The following is a 14,511-nucleotide window of genomic DNA, read 5'->3' as shown; positions in this document are numbered from 1 at the left end:
TGTCTGAGTGTGAATATACCTTTTTCCAGTACACAACACACTGACGTCATGCACAGATGCGCGCAACACTTGTCGGCAGTAAGAAAGCCATCGCCATCTGCGGCCATTCAACATAGTCTAGATTTACGTTTTTATTACTTCTAAACAAAATAACTTTTTGGGTTCTCGTACGCTTACAATTATGTTTTGATTCTTGCTTGAACAGTCGCTAAGATTATATTTGGTTGTGATCTTTGCAAAATAACTATTTTGGATGCTCATTGACAAAGAGCCATTTTAACGGTTGAAGTGTTTTTTTAGTATAATGCAGTTGATTTGCGATGATGACACATTACATTAAGCAGGACATTCATACGAGCCTGAAAATCCAATTATAATCCAAAAGTATTTGTGTGAAATGCCTCATAAGCAACATGTAAATAGAGGCTTTTCTTGCCGTCTTTCTAGAAGTCCCCCTTGTTCTGCCACCAACTTCCGAGCATGGCCCTCGTGTGGCAATGTTTGCAAACACAGAAAGGGATCTATACTACCTTTCCTTGAGGGGGGAGGGGGGGATGGTTAACTTCAGGGCTCATCCCACTGGCCATAGAGACAAGAAACACAGAGGAGTCTGGTGTGTGTCAGTTGAGAGATAGAAGAGAAGATTTTCACACAGAAGAAAACGGAGAACCTCAGATAGTCAGCAGAGGAGAGGCAGTGGAAGGAGCAGGAGAACCCCAGATAGTCAGCAGAGGAGAGGCAGTGGAAGGAGCAGGAGAACCCCAGATAGTCAGCAGAGGAGAGGCAGTGGAAGGAGCAGGAGAACCCCAGATAGTCAGCAGAGGAGAGGCAGTGGAAGGAGCAGGAGAACCCCAGATAGTCAGCAGAGGAGAGGCAGTGGAAGGAGCAGGAGAACCCCAGATAGTCAGCAGAGGAGAGGCAGTGGAAGGAGCAGGAGAACCCCAGATAGTCAGCAGAGGAGAGGCAGTGGAAGGAGCAGGAGAACCCCAGGTAGTCAGCAGAGGAGAGGCAGTGGAAGGAGCAGGAGAACCCCAGATAGTCAGCAGAGGAGAGGCAGTGGAAGGAGCAGGAGAACCCCAGATAGTCAGCAGAGGAGAGGCAGTGGAAGGAGCAGGAGAACCCCAGATAGTCAGCAGAGGAGAGGCAGTGGAAGGAGCAGGAGAACCCCAGATAGTCAGCAGAGGAGAGGCAGTGGAAGGAGCAGGAGAACCCCAGATAGTCAGCAGAGGAGAGGCAGTGGAAGGAGCAGGAGAACCCCAGATAGTCAGCAGAGGAGAGGCAGTGGAAGGAGCAGGAGAACCCCAGATAGTCAGCAGAGGAGAGGCAGTGGAAGGAGCAGGAGAACCCCAGATAGTCAGCAGAGGAGAGGCAGTGGAAGGAGCAGGAGAACCCCAGATAGTCAGCAGAGGAGAGGCAGTGGAAGGAGCAGGAGAACCCCAGATAGTCAGCAGAGGAGAGGCAGTGGAAGGAGCAGGAGAACCCCAGATAGTCAGCAGAGGAGAGGCAGTGGAAGGAGCAGGAGAACCCCAGATAGTCAGCAGAGGAGAGGCAGTGGAAGGAGCAGGAGAACCCCAGATAGTCAGCAGAGGAGAGGCAGTGGAAGGAGCAGGAGAACCCCAGATAGTCAGCAGAGGAGAGGCAGTGGAAGGAGCAGGAGAACCCCAGATAGTCAGCAGAGGAGAGGCAGTGGAAGGAGCAGGAGAACCCCAGATAGTCAGCAGAGGAGAGGCAGTGGAAGGAGCAGGATAACCCCAGATAGTCAGCAGAGGAGAGGCAGTGGAAGGAGCAGGAGAACCCCAAATAGTCAGCAGAGGAGAGGCAGTGGAAGGAGCAGGAGAACCCCAGATAGTCAGCAGAGGAGAGGCAGTGGAAGGAGCAGGAGAACCCCAGATAGTCAGCAGAGGAGAGGCAGTGGAAGGAGCAGGAGAACCCCAGATAGTCAGCAGAGGAGAGGCAGTGGAAGGAGCAGGAGAACCCCAGATAGTCAGCAGAGGAGAGGCAGTGGAAGGAGCAGGAGAACCCCAGGTAGTCAGCAGAGGAGAGGCAGTGGAAGGAGCAGGAGAACCCCAGATAGTCAGCAGAGGAGAGGCAGTGGAAGGAGCAGGAGAACCCCAGATAGTCAGCAGAGGAGAGGCAGTGGAAGGAGCAGGAGAACCCCAGATAGTCAGCAGAGGAGAGGCAGTGGAAGGAGCAGGAGAACCCCAGATAGTCAGTCGCCATAGAGTTAAATAGAGGGCTCATCTTTGCATCAACTATGGAAGTCGCTGAGAGAAGAAGATCTTCAGGCCCTGTTGCTTAAGCTACACCCCCCCCACACTTCCCAGTAAACATGTGACCTCACCTGATCTGCTGATTGGCTGCCGGATGTGTCTCCTGGGGCATGCCAGCTTGCGATGCACCAATCACTGGCTGTGCAGTGGAGAAAGGGTGTTTGGCCGAGACCGTGCTTACTGATAACCTCACAGTAGCAGGGGGCGGGGCAGGGAGAGAGGAGAGAGCTGGAGAGGAGGAGGTGCTGGGTTCAACAGTTAGAGAGAGAGGAGCGGAGGAGGAGGAGGAGAGGAGGTCAGAAGAATCATGCTGCTGGACAAAGGACAACGACCCCGGGGTTACAACGCCAGGGTCGCTGTCGAACGATGGAGTCAGGTCCTCAACGCTGTTCCTCCTTGTGCCCTCCGAGTGGGACCGTTGGAGCGGGTGTTCTTCTGAGAGAGAATGTTGGACTACAACTGACTCCATAAGAGGGTGTTCTGAATATTGATCCTCTGATCTGTAATCCTCAATGTCTTCATTGACCTTCTCACCACTAGACGTCCCAGTAGTGGACTGACATGTTTTTAGTGGACTGTGAGCTTGAGAACTGAAAGAGTGTAGAAGCGTATTGGAAAGTTCTAGTGAGTTATACGATTCTAAGGCCATGCCGATTGGCCAGTCCTCTATCCTTGCTTCAGAGGATCTGGTCTTCTCTTTATCAACACACATGTCTCCCAGATGGGATCTGGATCGATCTAATGCGTCTGACTGGATGACATCATTATATGTCGCCCAGCATCGATCATCAGAGAACTCCCCCATCAAGTCTAAAGCAGCCATGTTGTCTGAGCCAGTGGCAGAGTGGGATGATGCAGGCGCAGCCTTAGCATAGGACATGTCTTCCTCACAGAGGTGAGAGGTAGCAGAGGGCACAGTCTCAGTCTTTGGGAGGGGAGGGAGGGGTCTCTGGCTAGTTTGGACTGCTGCTGCTGGTTCTTCATCCTTAGTGTTGGGGCTCTTCTCTTCTTCAGGAGGTTTTGGGAAGGGGCCGTGCTCCTTCACACCAGTGTTAGTGCAGTCCTGTGTGTCTGGGCGGTCTTGGGTTAAGGGCAGGATGGGTACAGGGTTAGGGTTGGTGGACCAGGTTTGCGGTACTACTGAGAGATAGGAGGCAAAGCTAGAACACCAGGGATAGGGCTGGGCAGAGTTACGCTGTAGAGCCTGGTCAGCTAGGAGCTCCTCATAGAAAGGGTTACGCTGGAGGAGAGAGAGGAACGGGTTGGAGGGAGACATGGGGGGAGGAGCCGGGCTGAAGGGGTTAGTGTGGACTGGGGTTCCCAGTGAGTTAGGATCTACAGGAGGGTTAGTGGGGCCCCAGGAGAGCAGACCAAGGGTCACGGGGGTGAGGTGAGGACCTGAGCTAGGGGACACCACCGGGCTGTGAAAGGAAGGAAGACACACAGTCCTCTTGATTAGTGATGTTTGTTTACAAGGCTAACCCCAGACCCCTATACATGCTGTTCTACTGGACATACTCAGTGGTACAAAAAACAACTGCAAATGTTGGGGGATAATACTTTGAATTGCTGAATAAAAAAGAAATGTATTTATTTGCATCTAAAACTCTGAGGCCCATCCCCTGACAGACTAAACCAACTCTGAGGCCCATCCCCTGACAGACTAAACCAACTCTGAGGCCCATCCCCTGACAGACTAAACCACTCTGAGGCCCATCCCCTGACAGACTAAACCAACTCTGAGGCCTATCCCCTGACAGACTAAACCAACTCTGAGGCCCATCCCCTGACAGACTAAACCAACTCTGAGGCCCATCCCCTGACAGACTAAACCAACTCTGAGGCCCATCCCCTGACAGACTAAACCAACTCTGAGGCCTATCCCCTGACAGACTAAACCAACTCTGAGGCCCATCCCCTGACAGACTAAACCAACTCTGAGGCCTATCCCCTGACAGACTAAACCAACTCTGAGGCCCATCCCCTGACAGACTAAACCAACTCTGAGGCCTATCCCCTGACAGACTAAACCAACTCTGAGGCCCATCCCCTGACAGACTAAACCAACTCTGAGGCCTATCCCCTGACAGACTAAACCAACTCTGAGGCCCATCCCCTGACAGACTAAACCAACTCTGAGGCCTATCCCCTGACAGACTAAACCAACTCTGAGGCCCATCCCATGACAGACTAAACCAACTCTGAGGCCTATCCCCTGACAGACTAAACCAACTCTGAGGCCCATCCCCTGACAGACTAAACCAACTCTGAGGCCCATCCCCTGACAGACTAAACCAACTCTGAGGCCCATCCCCTGACAGACTAAACCAACTCTGAGGCCCATCCCATGACAGACTAAACCAACTCTGAGGCCCATCCCCTGACAGACTAAACCAACTCTGAGGCCTATCCCCTGACAGACTAAACCAACTCTGAGGCCTATCCCCTGACAGACTAAACCAACTCTGAGGCCTATCCCATGACAGACTAAACCAACTCTGAGGCCTATCCCATGACAGACTAAACCAACTCTGAGGCCTATCCCATGACAGACTGAACAAACCAGTGCCTGGCCTGATTTAGTACAACTGAGTAGCTTCCAATTTCCCCTCATACCTGTCCTGTACCTCCACCCCTAAATCAATCTCAGTCTGGCTTTAACTCCAGTCCTGTGACGACAACATGTTGAGATAGACAGATTACATAACGTTTAGCCTGAGATGATGCAATAGAGATTGTGTGGCACCACTACCACCCTGGCACCACTACCACCCTGGCACCACTGCCACCCTGGCACCACTACCACCCTGGCACCACTACCACCCTGGCACCACTGCCACCCTGGCACCACTGCCACCCTGGCACCACTGCCACCCTGGCACCACTGCCACCCTGGCACCACTGCCACCCTGGCACCACTGCCACCCTGGCACCACTGCCACCCTGGCACCACTACCACCCTGGCACCACTACCACCCTGGCACCACTGCCACCCTGGCACCACTGCCACCCTGGCACCACTACCACCCTGGCACCACTGCCACCCTGGCACCACTACCGCCCTGGCACCACTACCACCCTGGCACCACTGCCACCCTGGCACCACTACCACCCTGGCACCACTACCACCCTGGCACCACTGCCACCACTACCACCCTGGCACCACTACCACCCTGGCACCACTACCACCCTGGCACCACTACCACCCTGGCACCACTACCACCCTGGCACCACTGCCACCACTACCACCCTGGCACCACTACCACCCTGGCACCACTCCCACAGTAAGAGAGTGTAGAGGGGAATATGGGCCATGAATACGTGTAGTTGCAGACCTGTTGTAGCCTGGTGCCAGATCGGTTTGTGCCGTCTAGCCAACGCTGATACAGTCAACATACTGTACCCCCATCCATCTGATCTTCACTGTATCCATCTGATCTTCACTGTATCCATCTGATCTTCACTGTATCCATCTGATCTTCACTGTATCCATCTGATCTTCACTGTATTAGAAGCAGGCCTTACAAAAAGTACACACCTCTTCTAGGGGCCGATTCAGACTTAGGAATTTACGCCTTTACGACGCACTTATTTTCCACCATAATTTGCAAATAAATTCATAAAAAATCCTACAATGTGATTTTCTGGATTTTTTTTTCTCAATTGTTCTGTCATAGTTGACGTGTACCTATGATGGAAATTACAGGCCCCTCTCATCTTTTTAAGTGGGAGAACATGCACAATTGGTGGCTGACTAAATACTTTTTTTCCCCGCTGTATGATAAAAATTACAGACCTCTACATGCTTTGTAAGTAGGAAAACCTGCAAAATCAGCAGTGTATCAAATACTTGTTCTCCCCACTGTACATACATACATACATACATACATACATAATATTTCCCTTTATTACTTTCCAACCCCACCACCCCTTCCCTAATTGGAGTAAACTAGTGAACAGCAATGCTTAGGCCTCTACTTCCAGCTTATACATACTATATACATTTTATGGACACAGTCAAATTCTACAATAATTATATTTTGTTTGTTTTTACTCCTGAACTTCCTCCGATCATTTTCATGATGTCCATCCGGTTTGCTTCTATATGCCATATCTTTCTAACTGTGCTCTTTCACAAAAGCTCTCAACCTATAACCTATATATAGTTGTTGTTATTAGTCCCATCCTTCAAAGCTCCACATAAAACACCTCCCATCTATCTCTTAACACCATCCATATTGGATTTCTATTTGCCATATATATTTCAACTGTACTGTGATGTTTTACAAAAGTTCTGAACCTTTCTATTCTCATTGTTTCTACAGATCGTAAATTGAAAATAAACATTTTTGCTAAAAGTATTATTATATTATTGATCGATTGACTATGACTTTTCAGATCACCCAGTAGTGCTATCTGCAGGGTTAGCTCCAGGTAAATATTGCAATCATTCAGCCATTCCTGGACCTGTGTCCAAAAACAAGCTACAAATGGACAGTACCAAAACAAATGATCTAATGATTCTGTCTCTTCGCAGCAAAATCTGCAGAGCTGGGAAGATTGTATCCCCCATATAAATAACATTCTATTGGTAGCAAGAACTTTATATAATCATTTAAATTGAAAAATTATACGTTTTGAATCCGGCGTCGTTTTGCGTATCAATTCATAAACACTATGCCATGGGATCGGTACGTCAAAAATCTCTTCCCAACTATTTTGCAATCTATATGGGACGGCTGTCAATCCTTTGGTCCTTAAATGAAACTGGTATACTTTTTTATTTATCACAATTTTCTTTAACCAATTATATTCTTTAATGCAAGGCCGACAGACAAGTTCCTTACTTTTTCCCCCTTCCACTTTCCTCTTCCATTTTTGCGGTAATGCTGCAATTATTTGGTTGTAATTTTGGGTAGAGCAGACATTTGTTTTTGTTAGCTGCATGTGCGACATAACTCCACCAGTCCTACCGATGATATCATTTACGAAGATTATACCTTTTTTAAACATTTTGTCAAAAAAAAAAAAGGTTTTTTATCAATTAGTATATTTGAGTTTAACCACAATATTTGTTGCATTATTTGTTCTGTCGTTTCTGGAGGATTAAATTGAAATTGCAACCAACTTTCTATGGCTTGGTTTAGAAATAGTGATATTTGGGAGATTATTTCCTTTTCAAATAACTGAAAATGAGCGGTTGTAATCTGAATAAAGGGAAAAAGGCCATTCTTGGACACTGGGTGAGACAATCTTACTAATTTGCTAGAGAACCAGTTCGGATTTAAGTATAACTTTTGTATGACTGAAGCTTTTAGTGATAGGTCTAATGCTTTAATATTTAATAATTTCTGTCCTCCAAATTCATATTCATTATATAAATAGGCCCGTTTAATTTTGTCTGGCTTGCCGTTCCAAATAAAATGGAATATCTTTTTCTCATATAATTTAAAAAAACTGTTCGCTAGGCGTAGGCAAGACCATAAGAAAATAGGTAAACTGGGATAATACTAAAGAGTTAAACAGGGTGATTTTTCCACAAATTGACAGGTATTTACCTTTCCATGGTAGCAAGATCTTATCTATTTTTGCTAACTTTCTATTAAAATGTATTGGAGTGAGATCATTTATTTCATTTGGGATATGTATTCCGAGTATATCCACATCACCATCAGACCATTTTATTGGTAAACTACATGGTAATGTATACATTGTATTTTTTAGTGATCCAATACGTAATATAGTACATTTATCATAATTTGGTTGTAATCCAGAGAGGTTAGAAAATTTATCTAGATCCTCTATGAGGCTGTGGAGGGATTCAAGTTGTGGATTTAAAAGAAAACATGAATCATCAGTGTACAATGACACCTTTGTTTTTAAGCCCTGGATTTCTAATCTCTTGATATTATTGTTGGATCTGATTTTAATAGCTAGCATCTCGATGGCAATAATAAATAGATATCCCGATAGTGGACAACCTTGTTTCACTCCTCTTGACAGTTTAAAACTTTCTGAGAAATAGCCATTATTTACTATTTTACACCTAGGGTTACTATACATGATTTTAACCCAATTTATAAGAGATTGTCCAAAATTGAAATGCTCCAGGCATTTATATATAAACTCCAGTCGTACTTTATCAAATGCCTTTTCGAAGTCTGCTATGAATAGCAGGCCTGGTTTCCCATATTTTCCATAGTGTTCTATTGTTTCCAATACTTGCCTTATATTATCTCCAATGTATGTTCCATGTAAAAAACCTGTCTGATTAGAATGAATAATATCCGAGAATTTGGTGCATTTTTCCCCATATTCCATCCAGTTTGCTTTATTTTGATAATATATTACACTTGATCTTTCTTGAATAAGTTTCTCCATTTCTTTTAGTTTTTCCTCTAATTTATTCTGAGCCTCTATGTTACAGTTTTTATTGGCATCTATCTGTTCTGTTAGACTTTCTATTTCCTTTCTTAGTATAAACTCCTTTGACCTAAATTGCTTTTGTACTGAATTGCATGGCCTCTAAAGGCACATTTAAAGGTGTCCCATACAATAAGGGGATTTGCTGTACCTATGTTATGTCGGAAAAAGTCAGTTATGAATTCCTCTGTCATAGTTAAAAACAAGTTATCATCCAATAGGCTTTGATTAAATTTCCAATATCCTCGCCCACGTGGAAATTCAGTAAGAGTAATGTATATGCGAATTATATGATGGTCCGACCGCATTCTGTCCCCTATCAACACTTTTTAAACTTTTGGTGCCATCGAGAATGACATAAGAAAGAAGTCAAGACGACTAGCTTGATTGAGTCTCCGCCATGTATATCTCACTAGATCAGGATATTTAAGCCTCCATATATCTACTAGTTCTAATGTATCCATGACATTCACGATTTCCTTAAGAGCATGAGGGTGATAGTTTGTAGTGGGATTTCCTTTACGGTCCACCTGAGTCAATACTTTGTAGAACAACCAATCTTTGAGTCAAGATCCCGTCTTCTACGTCAAAATGCAAGCCGAGATCTACAGCTCAGATTTTTTTTTTTAAACATGACTTAAAAAACGTGAGCTGCAACATTACAGTGAATTCGGAAAGTATTTGGACCCCTTCACTTTTTCCACTTTGTTACGTTACAGCCTTATTCTAACATTGATTAAATAGTTTTTCCCCCTCATCAATCAACACACAATACCCCATAATGACAAAGCAAAAACAATATACATATTTTTGCAAATGTATTTTATTTTTTTTAAACACAGAAATATCAAATTTACATAAGTATTCAGACCCTTTACTCAGTACTTTGTTAAATCACCTTTGGCTGCAATTACAGCCTTGAGTCTTCTTGGGTATGACGCTACAAACTTGGCACATCTGTGTTTGGGGAGTTTCTCCCATTCTTCTCTGCAGATCCTCTCAAGCTCTGTCAGGTTGGATGGGGAGCGTCACTGCACAGCTATTTTCAGGTCTCTCCAGAGATGTTCAATCGGGTTCAAGTCCGGGCTCTGGCTGGGCCACTCAAGGACATTCAGAGACTTGTCCCGAAGCCACTCCTGCATTGTCTTGGCTGTGCGCTTAGGGTCGTTGACCTGTTGGAAGGTGAACCCTTGCCCCAGTCTGAGGTCCTGAGCACTCTGGAGCAGGTTTTCATCAAGGATCTCTCTGTACTTTGCTCCGTTCATCTTTCCCTCGATCCTGACTAGTCTCCCAGTCCCTGCCGCTGAAAAACAACCCCACAGCATGATCCTGCCACCACCATGCTTCACCCAGATGTGACGCTTAGCATTCAGGCCAAAGAGTTCAATCTTGGTTTCGTCAGACCAGAGAATCTTGTTTCTCATGGTCTGAGAGTCCTTTAGGTGCCTTTTGGCAAACTCCAAGCAGGCTGTCATGTGACTTCACTGAGGAGTGGCTTCCGTCTGGCCACTCTACCATAAAGGCCTGATTGATGGAGTGCTGCAGAGATGGTTGTCCTTCTAGAAGGTTCTCCCATCTCCACAGAGGAACTCTAGAGCTCTGTCAGAGTGACCATCGGGTTCTTGGTCACCTCCCTGACCAAGGCCCTTCTCCCCCGATTGCACAGTTTGGCCGGGCGGCCAGCTCTAGGAAGAGTCTTGGTGATTCTAAACTTCTTCCATTTAAGAATGATGGAGGCGACTGTGTTCTTGGGGACCTTCAATGCTGCAGACATTTTTTGGTACCCTTCCCCAGATCTGTGCCTCGACACAATCCTTTCTCGGAGCGCTACGGACAATTCCTTTGACCTCATGGCTTGGTTTTTGCTCTGACATGCACTGTCAACTGTGGGACCTTATATAGACAGGTGTGTGCATTTCCAAATCATGTCCAATCAATTGAATTTACCACAGGTGGAATCCAATCAAGTTGTAGAAACATCAAGGATGATCAATGGTAACAGGATGCACCTGAGCTCAATTTCGAGTCTCATAGCAAAGGGTCTGAATACTTTTGTACATTTATTTTTAATAAATTTGCTAACATTTATAAAAACCAGTTTTCGCTTTGTCATTATGGGGTATTGTGTGTAGATTGAGGAACAACATTAATTTGATCCATTTTAGAATAAGGCTGTGTCATGACGTGACTTACTTTAATGTATGACTGTTATTTATCACCTAACTATGTTTAATTGTCACTCGATTAAATTAATCATGTACCAATTAACTCATTAGGAATTTGGGGCACCATGGAAGAAGTTGTTTAACGAGTTACCATCTCCCGAATTAAACTCTTAGAAGACATGTTATATATCAATAACATAATTAACTCTTATCAGTCTCATTCTGAACGTCGCATAATCCTTGAACCTGCAAGAACCCTAACCTTATTGATGAATCAGCAATACACAAATTGGCTTAATTATTTTTTTACTAACTAACTAAATAATAACACAATACAAACACACACACACACACACACACACACACACACACACACACACACACACACACACACAGGTTATTGATAAGTCTACAGTTTGTACAATGAAAACAGGACCCTAGAGGTCTGGACTAACAATAGCATGAAAGCTTGAGTAGAAGGAGGGTCAGAGTGGAAGGGAGAGACAGAGATTCAAACTATCGTGGTTACCTTGGAGACTACGCTACAGTAATCATAATACTTATGCACCCTAATAACGTTCATTCGGATCAGAAATGCAACATGTATTTACGTGTTGCTGTCCTCGATATTTGAGTTGATGATGTAGGACGTTGGTTTGCCCACCAGAGATCCCAATGTCCTTGGTAGAGTTTCTGGTCGTAGTGGTGGTTAGAAGGAATACTTCAGATGTACCAGCGGTTGTCTGAGAGGGATTGTCCTCTCCTCTCTCGTGTCTTTAGTGAAAGTTCTCTAGACGACTATACATGCCAGCTGCAGACTGAGATGATAAGGTCTAGTGCATTGTCTCCTTCTTCACCTCGTGTAGAGGTTGAGAGTTTCAGAGTTTCTCCATTTCAAACGTGTGGACTAACGTCTCACGTTTTCTGGTCTTTCTGGTCTAACCATTTTGTTCAGCTTCACGCTTCTTGGTCTTGTAGAAATTCAACCATTTGCAACATCCGTCTTATACCGTAGTATGCTCGGTCTTCCTTTGGTAATGGAGTTGTAGTTTTAAACCATTTTGCAACGTTTAGCTCACGCTTCACGTCTGCTGGTCTAATGTTTAAATGTTTTTCAAGGCTTTTTATGCACTATAAGGGGCGTTTCATCATGTTTGTGCTCATCTGGGCGTGGCCACTGACTGAGAACAAATCAATATGGAAAACAATCATCTCATCTACAATGATATAAAATCACATCGTTATCTTCACAAAAGTATTATTATAGTTAATCATTCGTTTTATACAACAATTAGATGCAAACCCCATAACTGGGAAGTGTACCCCCCCAGAGATACAGTTATGTTGTTCCACCGTCTTTAATGACATCACAACATAGTAACGAATTTGACATGATTGTTCTTTAATTCCCCACCAACCATTTCCCACATTCTTTTAAGTAGGAATATTGTTTCATTATCCACTTTTGGATGTTGGAGTCTTGGCAGGAAGACTTCCTTTGTTAACAAAGGGGTCCTTTCTCCCAGTACTTCATGGCGAGGAAGAGAAAGTCTGCACGGTATTTACGACCGGTCATAAAACTGGCCCCCAGGAAAGGGGGTGTTCAAACCTTTGCCATGTTTGATCCTCAACCCATGAGGGCAAGTCATGACAGCTGTAATGTAACAAAATGTGGGAAAAGTCAAGGGGTCTGAATACTTTCCCGAATGCACTAACTAATTAAAAACAGTTCTGTAGCAATGAGGTTTGTGGAGTAGGCTATAGGCCCAGTACATTATCACTACATATTGAATTTCCCTGCCAATGTTGTTCTTCTCAGAGCATTTTGAAATTATATTTCAACATTTTAGGTACATGATCACACTGGTATAGATCATTTGTTGTATTACTTATGAGGCTGCCCCTCACCGACTCACCGTCCCCCCTCTCTCCGCTGAAAAAGGGGACAGTCTTCCAGCTGATGGCCAAACTAAAGTCACACTGCATTACTTCTGCCTCAAGCACCAATTCATGTTGTTACTCCTATAACCAGAGAAAGTGAAATATTCCTTGATATTAAAAAAGACAAGCCGCAATAATACCAATGCAAGCTTATCGAAAACGGGCATTTTATGGCTTATAAAACTGTTGAACAAAGTGTTGGCAGTGCTGAAAAACAACTTAAAACATGAACTGACTCATAAAAACAGCAGCTCTTTGCCGTATTCATTGAGTCTCTCTCTAGTCGTGGTTTGAAACGTTTTGAAATCTGACATTATCAACTTTGCTGTGCGTTCGAGGCTTCTTTTTATGTCGGGAAGAAACTGTGCAGACACGGTGATCTGAGCTATCTGATTGGCCAGCGGTAGGCCTATAGGTGTACTTGATTGGCTCTCTGGGCCTGCGGGTAGGCGGAGTTCTACCTTCAGACACATGAAATGGTTCAAAATGGGAACACTTTTCCTTCCCGACGCTAGGGCTGCTAAATCAAGTGCAGCTACCGGTGCAGCTACCGTCAACAGCGCACAAAGAAAAATGGAACGCAAGGCTTTATCGTTGGGTTTTTTACAGAAATGTTTGGTGAATGACTAGGAATGCCTCACGATCGACCGGTTGTAGAAGCATCTTTGGCAGCGATTACCGCTGTGGAGTCTTTCTGGGTAAGTCTCTAAGAGCTTTCCACACCTGGATTGTGCAACATATGCCCTTTATTCTTTTCAGAATTCTTCAAGCTCTGTCAAATTGGTTGTTGATCATTGCTAGACAACCGTTTTCAGGTCTTACCATAGATTTTCAAGCAGTTTTAAGTCAAAACTAACTCGGCCACTCAGGAACATTCACTGTCTTCTTGGTAAGCAACTCCAGTGTAGATTTGGCCTTCTGTTTTAGGTTACTGTCCTGCTGAAAGGTGAATTCATCTCCCAGTGTCTGGTGGAAAGCAGACTGAACCAGGTTTTACTGTAGGATTTTGCCTGTGCTTAGCTCCATTACGTTTCTTTTTTATCCTGAAAAACTCCTGTCCTTAACGAATACAAGCATACCCATAACATGATGCAGCCACCACTATGCTTGAAGATATGGCGAGAGGTACTCAGTAATGTGTTGCAATGGATTTGCCCCAAACATAACATTTTGTATTCAGGACAAAAAGTTAATTGCTTTGCCACATTTTTTGCAGTATTACTTTAGTGCCTTTTTGGTTTGTGGATTTCCTATGGATTATTTTCTAAACTGTGCAACTTGAACTGGTGAGATTAGATCAATCCTTATTTAAATCTACCATCTGGATTTATTGGAGTTTTCCTTATTGAACTGAACGGAGCATTGACTTCAATGTGGGGGGTGTTTAGTGCTAACGGAACTTTATAGACTGCTTTAGGCCTCCTGTAGCTCAGTTGGTAGAGCATGGCGCTTGCAACGCCAGGGTTGTGGGTTCGATTCCCACGGGGGGCCAGTATGGAAAATGTATGCACTCACTAACTGTAAGTCGCTCTGGATAAGAGCATCTGCTAAATGACTAAAATGTCAAATGTAAAATGTATACATTTTGCCATGTCTAATGTGTATTCATGTGATTTTAGTGACTTACATTACTACAAAATCTATGGGCTAAAAAAACCTAGCTAAAAACGTTAGCTGACATGGGCTAGTTGATCTGGACGTTTCTGACCAGT

At 44.6% G+C, this 14,511-nt stretch overlaps 1 protein-coding gene across 2 annotated transcripts in view; it reads right to left on the bottom strand.

Moving 5' to 3' along the window:
* rab11fip5a (RAB11 family interacting protein 5a (class I)) overlaps positions 1–14,511 on the bottom strand; it is a 77,486-nt gene that overhangs the window by 1,958 nt on the left and 61,017 nt on the right. The gene's annotated exons all lie outside the window — the stretch shown is intronic.

Source organism: Coregonus clupeaformis, chromosome 25 (genome assembly GCF_020615455.1).
Source record: "Coregonus clupeaformis isolate EN_2021a chromosome 25, ASM2061545v1, whole genome shotgun sequence".
In the NCBI taxonomy this organism is placed as follows: Eukaryota; Metazoa; Chordata; class Actinopteri; order Salmoniformes; family Salmonidae; genus Coregonus; species Coregonus clupeaformis.
This window is presented reverse-complemented; position numbering and strand designations above follow the sequence as displayed.